The sequence below is a fragment of the Pelobates fuscus genome, chromosome 7 (assembly GCF_036172605.1).
Source record: "Pelobates fuscus isolate aPelFus1 chromosome 7, aPelFus1.pri, whole genome shotgun sequence".
NCBI classification, from domain to species: Eukaryota; Metazoa; Chordata; class Amphibia; order Anura; family Pelobatidae; genus Pelobates; species Pelobates fuscus.
In genome coordinates this window covers 2,789,049-2,799,312 of record NC_086323.1, presented here as the reverse complement: position 1 = coordinate 2,799,312, position 10,264 = coordinate 2,789,049, and the positions used below count along the sequence as shown (strand labels likewise).

General features: G+C 46.3%; 1 pseudogene; it reads left to right on the top strand.

The window, feature by feature from the left end:
* Nucleotides 1–4,096: 4,096 nt before the first annotated feature.
* LOC134568644 (atrial natriuretic peptide receptor 1-like) overlaps nt 4,097–10,264 on the top strand; it is a 203,956-nt pseudogene continuing 197,788 nt past the window's right edge.

Genomic DNA, 10,264 nt, shown 5'->3' with positions numbered 1-10,264 from the left:
CTCCCTGTAGGACACACTGCTGCTGCGGGGGAAGGGCGACACCTTCGGCCCCCTGGACTTCACACTGCTGCTGCGGGGGAAGGGCGACACCTTCGGCCCCCTGGACTTCACACTGCTTCTGGGGGGGAAGGACGGCACCTTCGGCCCCCTGTAACTCACACTGCCGCTGGGGGGGAAAGACGACACCTTCAGCTCCCTGTAACTCACACTGCCGCTGGGGGGGAAGGACCACACCTTTAGCTCCCTGGGACACACACTGCCGCTGGGGAGGAAGGACGACATCTTCAGCTCCCTGGGGTACACACTGCCGCTGGAGACTGGGTGTCCATATCCTCAACCTCCACAGTTGTCGCTCAAATGCCCTTGCCGCACTGTTCTCAGCATCTAACTGGTGCATTACTTGAGAGACCACCTCGTTTGAAAGGTCTGGGCCATAGCAGACCAACCGCCTCTTTACCTCCTCAAAGTAAGCGTCACCCTCGTAGCGACGTATCATTTTGAGGTGCTCTTCGTAGGGCTCTATCCAGGCCTGCTCCATGCGGCCGTAGGTAGGGACGCTGCACAGTGGCTAGCGTTGCCCTTAATTTGTAACTCTATTCAGCACTTGCTCTTTGGATGCAAGGACCATCCCACCGCTGCCACCAATGTAACGGCTTCCCAGGTAGTTAGAGGGTATCTGCCGTTGGAGACGTCCTTTTCTTGGCAAGCTGCTTTGTAGTAATGGAGCTCTTAATCCCATCCATGAAATCCAAGGGTAGAGTCAGGCATAGCTGTAAAATGGAATAGAGTAACGGTACAATAGATCCTCTATACAGTGTGCAATGACTGGGTACCCCTATATAGTGTGCAATGACGGGGTACCTCTATATAGTGTGCAATGACGGGGTACCTCTATATAGTGTGCAATGACTGTGTATTAGAGGCTACTTGTAGATACACAATGTAACATTATTAAATGTCTAATAGATTGTATTCATTTTCTTACTTTTTCAGCTACTGGTTAGAGACCAATGATATTGCTAATCTCCTTCCAGATGGTCCTTATCACGGCAAGTTATTGAGGGGTAGGAAGGTGGGGGGAAGGTGGGGTGGGATGATGTAAGATGTATCACGGCAAGTTATTGAGGGGTGGGAAGGTGGGGTGGGATGATGTAAGATGTATGGTCATTTGAGAGTGGAGTGAATCACACCAAGTTTATTGTATGCATCGCACGGTAAGCAGCATTGTCACCATATTGTCTTATGGAAATGTGACCAGTGCCTTGTGCACTCAGTTCCAAACTAATTGCTTTTCATTAAAATTATGGCTGATCAGCGATTCTCTGAAATCCTGAACTCCAAAAATCTAAATGGACAAATCGCCAAGCAAGACAGACAAAGGACAAACAAAATCATTTGTTTTGTTAATCAAGAGGTCTGTCCGTGGTGATAAATAAATAAATAAATAAAAGATGATTGATGGCTAAGGAAAGTCACTAAATGTTGCTTTATTCTCAGATCAAGTGAGAAGTGACCAATAGAAGAAAACAATATATATTTAGATAAAACATAAATGTTGTTCTGCTCAGCCTTTTTCGCTCTTTTGATTCCGGTTTTTCACTCAATCTGTGACTCCGTGTACGGTAAAATATATACGTGACATTTATTATATATATATATATTTTTAAGTGCACTAAATGCCCGATTTTCGCAACATTTAGTTTGCCTAAATCATTTTTCCTGAAACTATAGAATGGCTAAAATTTGTCCGCACAGAAAAAAAACAAAATCACCCGAAACAAACATTTTTCACTGGAATCGATTGAGAGGAAGGGAACAGTCTAAACCCTGAGCAGAGTACCTGCCAGTTGTAGCAACATTAAGGACACAAACTCCTAACAGGGGGTAACCCTGCAAGAAGAATCTGGAGAGCGTTACAAGGGGTCGCTAGAGAAAATTAAAAATAAACTTTTATTTAAAAAAAAAATGGTATATGAAAAAAAACCTAATGAAAAGATTTATTTCAGTAGTGTAATTCTTCATTTAGTGAACATGAATGTGGTGAAATGCACTCCTGGGTGTCAATGTCCTTTTCAAATCCTCAAACAGTAAATCATTTTTAGGCAATTCACATCTCTGGAAAATACTCCATTAAATAGAACATTGAAAATCACCTACAACTTGTGTTAATTGACTGTTTTTTTTCCTGCGATGCTGTTTTCTCTTTGGTGTGTATTGAATACTTAGGGAATGACATCACAACCCCCTTCAGTCCTGGCATAACCAAGGCACACTGCATTGGAAAAGGAGAATTGAAACATTGTTTCTATTTGTCCTCCTCGGTCTATGCTCTCTCTATACTTAAAGGGACACCTCACTGTCCAAATAAAATAAAATAAATCACTATATACTAACTTAACTCCAAATAAAACCATCTATGCATTTAATTATATATTTTTTTCATTGGGGGTGTATATAAAAACAGCATATAAAAGCTGCAGACCTCTTACCTGCAGCCTATGCAAGCCCTCCCCTTCTAACCCTGACCATACTTTCTGTTACTGTCCAATCACAGACTTCCCAATGCAGATCAATGAGAAGTCTTTGCTAGGCCGGTGTTTTTGGTAATTGCTGGCTCGTGAGTTTAGCTCCACTTAGCTAACCAAACCAGGAAGTAACATGACCGGTGTCGGATTGACAGCCGGTGGGAGGAGGGGGGGTTGTAACCAGGTTAATATATAAAAGTGCAATTTTTTAGGTTTATAAAATAAAAAGAGGGAACACACTTTTTATACATAAACACTTTAGCAAGCTAAAAATATTTGGAGTCTGGAGTGTCCCTTTAATGCATTGTCTATGTATTGCTAATTTTGGTTTTTAAATAACATGTGGTGGGATTTCATGGAGGGCCATGGTTCCTAAAGCCACAGCGCTTAAGATGGACTGCCAGACAGCATTACTGGTGTTAGAAGTCCGAGTTATAAGTAACGTGTGGTCCATTATGATAACTTGTTTCTCAGACTGATAATCACCTCGTTCTCATTCCTGGCATTGTCTTTTTCCTACGTTAATTTTATCTACATATCTATAATGGTAAGTGGACTGAGGAAAACATATTGCTCATTTTGGCATGTGGCAAATATGTGACGACATTGGGTCCAGGTGAAGTCCCATCCGCTGGATCCCTGGAGCAATAGAGAGGCAGAGCTCTGATTAAGCTGCAAATTCCCTTTCAACAACGAGACACAGCTACGTTTTGAAGGGTGAAGAAGAACTAACTCCACTGAGCGTTTATTGCTGCTTTTATGCAGGATTTTACAGGTTATACACCACCCACTGGACCTTGTGGGGCACCAACAATGCAGTTACAGCAACCAATCATACACAAGATGACAATAGAGCACACCCAGCAGTTACAGTGAATTCCTCTCCTCTGCTTAGGAGATAATTGAGTTAATTAACTGTATCTACTCAATTATCTCCAAGCTGAAAAGTTAATTTTTTTTTAAATTATTTTTTATTTTACATCGTACATGCATAAAACTTATATTTTTATAACCAGTATAACTTGAGGACAAACATATCCAAAATTCGTGAAAAATCAGTTGCAGTTCCATAGATTTCGGCTGTGCGGTCGGTCTATTTTACCCTGAAAAAATGACTAAGTCCCATTCGAACATGCGTTTGAATCTTCGAACGGGACTTAGTCTCCAGCCGCAGTGTCGAAGGGGAGTAGAAGGTGTTCGCACAATTGGGTAGCCGAAAATAGTTCCATAGATTTGCCGGCACACACCGCTGACCGCGTTCGAATGAATCAAAATGGCTGCCGCCACGTGTTCGATTTTCGAATGGCGGCCATTTCGACTACTTCGGCTGCATCCGAAGTGCCAAGCCAAAACTGCAGGTCTTTTCCCAAAGTACTTAAAGGGCCAGAAACAGTCTTTTAAAAGTCCATGAGCACAAATAAACGATTACTGAAGGCAAAACAACGAATAGTCTGAGTTCACATATATAAGCAGCCATTATACTGGTTAACTGGGGGGTTTTGTTACAGATATAATACACTCAAAAACTATCTACACCTACTAATAATTTTGTAATATTTGTCCATTTTTAGATGGTAGAATGCTGGCACGACCTGGATAACACAGAGTTTGACTGCTGGCCCGAGGAGCTTCCCAATGAACAGAACATGATAGACTGTATGGGTGAGGGGACACCAGACATGCATACACTAAGAACGAGTCCTGGTTACAGAACATGGGATCAGAGTGCACACTTTGTGTCATCTGGAGTGATCTGATCCCCTCACTCACATTCATACGATCTTATTGTAATTGTTCCACAAACTCACACTGCATTATTTCACACACTCACAGTAATATTGTTCCTCACACTTAGTTTAAGGAATTCTTTGCTTGATGTTGAGTATTGTCTTTGCTTGTAGGTCTTGAAATGGCTTGGATTGACCGGCCACCTGAAAAGGTAATTTCTGGGCAAGAGTTCAATGTCTCATATTCAGTCTCAGTGCCGGACAGTTTTTACCAAAAAGCCATCAGTCGAAAGGTTTTCCGGTTCAGGTGAGTACTGTAATGATTCTCATGGTGTTCGTTAACTAAGTGAGATATTAACTGCTGTGTCTCCATCTAACATCACACAGAAACATATTCCTGGTCTAAGAGCATAGGTTTCTTTTTAATTAATATTCAACATTTTTGTCCATATATGGGAACTTTCTAAATTTGTCCGAAACCTCTATCCCAGAAACCTCAAAATATTACCCTTTAATATCCCAGAACCCTCCAAACGTCAACTTCTAATAACACAGAACCTTCCAAATATCAGCCTCTAATAACCCAGAACCTTCCAAATATCATCCATTAATAACCCAGAACCTTCCAAATATCATCCTCTAATAACCCAGAACCTTCCAAATATCATCCTCTAATAACCCAGAACCTTCCAAATATCATCCATTAATAACCCAGAACCTTCCAATATCATCCTCTAATAACCCAGAACCCTCTAAATATCATCCTCTAATAACCCAGAACCTTCCAAATATCATCGTCTAATAACCCAGAACCCTCTAAATATCATCCTCTAATAACCCAGAACCTTCCAAATATCATCGTCTAATAACCCAGAACCCTCTAAATATCAGCCTCTAATAACCCAGAACCTTCCAAATATCATCGTCTAATAACCCAGAACCCTCTAAATATCATCCTCTAATAACCCAGAACCTTCCAAATATCATCGTCTAATAACCCAGAACCCTCTAAATATCATCCTCTAATAACCCAGAACCTTCCAAATATCATCCATTAATAACCCAGAACCCTCCAAATATCAGCCTCTAATAACCCAGAACCTTCAAATATCAGCCTCTAATAACCCAGAACCTTCCAAATATCAGCCATTAATAACCCAGAACCTTCCAAATATCAGCCATTAATAACCCAGAACCTTCCAAATATCATCCTCTAATAACCCAGAACCTTCCAAATATGATCCTCTAATAACCCAGAACCTTCCAAATATCATCCTCTAATAACCCAGAACCTTCCAAATATCATCCTCTAATAACCCAGAACCTTCCAAATATCATCCTCTAATAACCCAGAACCTTACAAATATCATCATCCTCTAATAGCCCAGAACCTTCCAAATATCATCCACTAATAACCCAGAACCTTCCACATATCATTCTCTAATAACCCAGAACCTCCCAAATATCATCCTCTAATAACCCAGAACCTTCCAAATATCAGCCTCTAAAAACCCAGAACCTTCTAAATATCATCCTCTAATAACCCAGAACCTTCCAAATATCAGCCTCTAATAACCCAGAACCCTCCAAATATCATCTATTAATAACCGATGTTACGACACTCGCCGCCTGGGGAGTGAAGCCGCCGTTCAGCCGATAATCCCCTTTCTCCAGAAATGCAGTTCCAGCATTACCGATCATAAGACTCCCGACCGGAGCATACGAATGCGGTAACTCCCGATCAGCAATCCATCCGAAATCCTTCCACAACTAGAAATAAACGAAAACGCTGTCCCAATAGTACATCCCTCCACAAACGAGACAAAGCTCCGTTTTGAAGGTCAAGCAGAATGTGTTTAATGGGGGCTACCTGCCCAGTATTTATGCAGGTCTCCACCAGGTAGACACTCCCCTAGGGGACCTGGTGGAAGACTGTAAAATATATTTAACAGTAGCCAATCGCAGTGGCCATAACACAAGCCCTCCCCATTTTACCCATAAGACATTTCTTCCTATCCCGGAGATAATTAGGGAGAAATCTAATTAACTCCGAGGATAGGAACCATCGCCATTTTAAACACAAACATACAAAATGCAATAAAATACATAAAATCTGAAATACCGAAGATATAGTGTTCGTCCAACGTATCCCCAGATAGCCTGAATCTGAAGGCATATTCCTGCCGAATAGCGCTCAGATCCGAAGTACACAGTCCAATCGCCATGGAGTCAAAGTCTCTCATAAGTCTTTCGGTGTACGAATGACTCCATGGGCCGGCTATCTGGGTAAGTCCATACGGATGAAGAAAACCCCCGAACGGAACAGGGTTCGTATGCCTCCAAGGGAATAGAAGGAGGGACGGCCGTCTCCAGCGGTGTTCGGTAGATAAAGAGTCCGTTTTTAGATCCATGGGTTTTGCACCGAACACCGCTGATTCGCCTCGTGTCCAAAATGGCCGCCGCCTCGTGGTCTGCATACGAACGACGACCACCCGTATGAAATGGAATGGAGAGGTGTTTGCGGTTAACCACAGCGTTCTAATTTGTGGTCAAGGTGTTAATGAGCCGCACACTCCTCTCCTGGGTGGCCGATGTTCGGTAGTTTTATTCGGTACTTTAGGAAACGAAAAACCAATAGCGTACGGACAGGAAATCCACGAATCTCATGGAAACAGATGAACCCGCAATACAGGTCTATGCAGTAGGGTTCGTCACACGGCTCCCCCCTTGTGGAACACTCCGGCAGACCCGGCTTGGCCCTTTAGCGGGTCAACGTGGGGATGACCGGACTAGGAAGTAGTAAGGACGTCGGTTTGCCGGGATAGCCCATCTGCATTCCCATTCTGCTTACCGGGTCGGTAACTGATGGTGAAGTTATATGGCTGTAATGCTAAACTCCACCGCAGCAGTCTACCATTGTCTCCCGAGACCCGGTTAAGCCAAACAAGGGGGTTGTGGTCCGTGATAAGGGAAAATTCCTGTCCATACAAATAGGGGCTCAATTTCTTCAATGCCCAGACCAGGGCCAAACACTCTTTCTCTACTGCCGCATAACTCACTTCCCGGGGTAACAGCTTTCGACTGAGGTATGCGACAGGGTGTTCTCCTCCATCTTCCCCGACCTGGCTTAGCACAGCCCCCAGTCCATACATGGAAGCATCTGTATGGACGAGAAAACGTTTGTTAGGAAGTGGGGCAGCCAGGACAGGGGCATTCATGAGGGCCTGCTTCAGTGCTTGAAACGCAGCTTCACAAGCTGGAGACCACAGGACCTGCTTAGGGAGGTTCTTCTTAGTCAGGTCTGTCAGGGGTTTAGCTATCGAGCTATAGTCGGGGACAAAGCGTCTGTAATACCCTGCAGTCCCTAGGAAGGCCAATACTTGGGTCTTGGTTATAGGTGTGGGCCAGTTCGCTACTGCCTCTATCTTGGCCGGCTCTGGTCTCTGGCTCCCACACCCTACCCTGTGACCCAAGTATTGTACCTCAGCCATACCTAGATGACACTTCTCTGGCTTTAACGTCAGGCCAGCGGCCCGAATTTTATCCAGTACTACCCCTATGTGTACCAGGTGTTCCTCCCAGGACTCACTGTAGATCGCAATATCATCCAGGTATGCACAAGCAAAGTCCTGGAAGCCATCAAGGAGCCGATCCACCATTCGTTGGAAGGTAGCCGGGGCGTTCTTCATCCCAAATGGCATAACCTTAAATTGGTATAAGCCAAAGGGGGTGACGAAGGCCGACTTGGGGATGGCGTCCTTGGCCAGGGGAATCTGCCAGTAGCCCTTACACAGGTCTATGGTGGTCAGGTAGCGTCCCCTGGCAATGCGGTCTAATAACTCGTCTACCCGTGGCATCGGGTAGGCGTCAGTGGTGGTCCGCTCGTTGAGCCTCCTGTAGTCCACACAGAACCGGGTGGTCCCATCTTTCTTAGGCACCAGGACTACAGGGGAGGCCCAAGGGCTATCGGAGTGCTCGATGACCCCAAGCTGGGTCATCTCCTCTATCTCCTTCCGCATTCCTTCTCGGACTGCTTCAGGGATACGGTAAGGGGGCTGTCGTAAGGGGTTCTGTCCAGGGGTCTCTACCTTATGTACAGCTAGGGTAGTGTAGCCGGGTTCTTGGGAGAACGTCGCCTGCTTCTCCCACAGAAGCTGTTTCGCCTGTTCCTTCTCCGTGGGGCTTAACCTGTCCCCTAGCTGTACGAGCTCAGTCAGATCCGTCTGGGCACCTCTGGCTAATAGGTCGGGTAGGGGTAAGCTTTCGGTATCGTCTGCAGCGGGGGCACACACTGCGGCTATATCCTCCGGTCGTTCCTGATATTCCTTTAGCATGTTCACATGAAAGGATCGCTGGATCCTGTCATCTGAACAGCTGGCTATAAGGTACGTAGTATCGCACACCTGGGCTAATACTTTATACGGGCCCTGCCAAGATGCCTGCATCTTGTTCGCCTTCACAGGTTTGAGCACTAGTACCTTCTGCCCAACCTGGAATACTCGCTGTCGGGCACCCCGATCATACCATTCCTTCTGTCTCCCCTGGGCCACCCGGAGATTCTCCCTTGCCATCAGAGACAGTTTCTCCATGCGGTCCCGAAGTTCCAGAACATACGGTACTATGGGGGTACCTTCCTGCTCTGTCTCCCCCTCCCAGTGGCCTCTAATGAGATCTAGAGGTCCGCGGACCCTTCTCCCATAAAGCAGCTCAAAGGGGGAGAACCCAGTAGATTCCTGGGGCACCTCTCTGTAGGCAAACAACAGATGAGGCAGGAATCGCTCCCAGTCTCGGCAAGTGTCAGAAAAGGTCCTCAGCATCTGTTTGAGGGTGCCATTAAATCGCTCGCAGAGACCGTTAGTCTGTGGATGGTATGGGGAACTAAGTATCGGTTTAATGCCGCATACCCTCCACAGCTGCTGGGTGAGCACAGCGGTAAATTGGGTTCCCTGGTCAGAGAGAATCTCTTGAGGGAACCCGACCCTGGTAAAAATCCTAACCAGGGCATCAGCAACTGTCTCTGCCTCTATGTTAGACAGCGCCACTGCCTCTGGATAGCGAGTGGCGTAGTCCACCACGGTGAGAATGTATCTCTTACCAGATGGACTAGCCCTGGCCAGTGGACCCACAATATCAACGGCTATGCGGGCAAAGGGCTCCCCAATAATAGGCATCGACATAAGCCTACCTTTTGGGTGGTCCCCCCGCTTCCCTACCCGTTGACAAGTGTCACACGTGCTACAATATATCCGCACAGCCTGGTTAATTCCTGGCCAAAAGAAATTCTGCATAATCCTATGGCCTGTGCGGCGGGACCCTAGATGTCCGGCTAGCGGGACATCATGCCCTATCCGCAGAATCTCTCGCCGGTACTTCGCGGGTACTACCAGCTGTCGATTCGGCGGAGGGGCAACACTTTTCTGGGATGGCTTAGGGATCCGATATAACCTGTCCCCTACCCACTCATACCGCTCCCCCTCTGCTCCCTCCTCTCCAGTGTCTGCTCTGCCTCTATACCTCTGGAGAGATGGGTCTGTCTGGGTTTCCCTCCCGAACTCCTCCGGGGAATCCCAACTAGCTAACGTCGGCCCTGGGGTGTCAGTCGGGGAATCGGTCCTTACCTGGGTCTCAGCAGCAGGTGGGCCGGTTCCAGCAGCACGGGTCTGAGCACGGGTAGTCACTGGGTTGGCTTCGCCAGGTCCCATAGTAGCATAGGCGGAAATCAAAGGGGCCAAATCATTTCCCAGCAAAACATCGGCAGGCAAGTCCTTCATAACCCCCACATTCACATGTCCAGCTCCCGCTCCCCAGTCCAAATGAACTCGGGCAACAGGCAGACGGAACACGGCGCCTCCTGCCACCCTTACTGCCACAGTGTTCCCGGTGTGTTGGTGTTCCGAAACCAGGTTCTTTTGGAGCAAGGTCATCGTAGCCCCGGTGTCTCTTAGACCAGTGACCTCTTTCCCGTTCAACTTAACGGTCTGTCTGTGGTGTTGGCGGTTGTCCTGCTGAGCT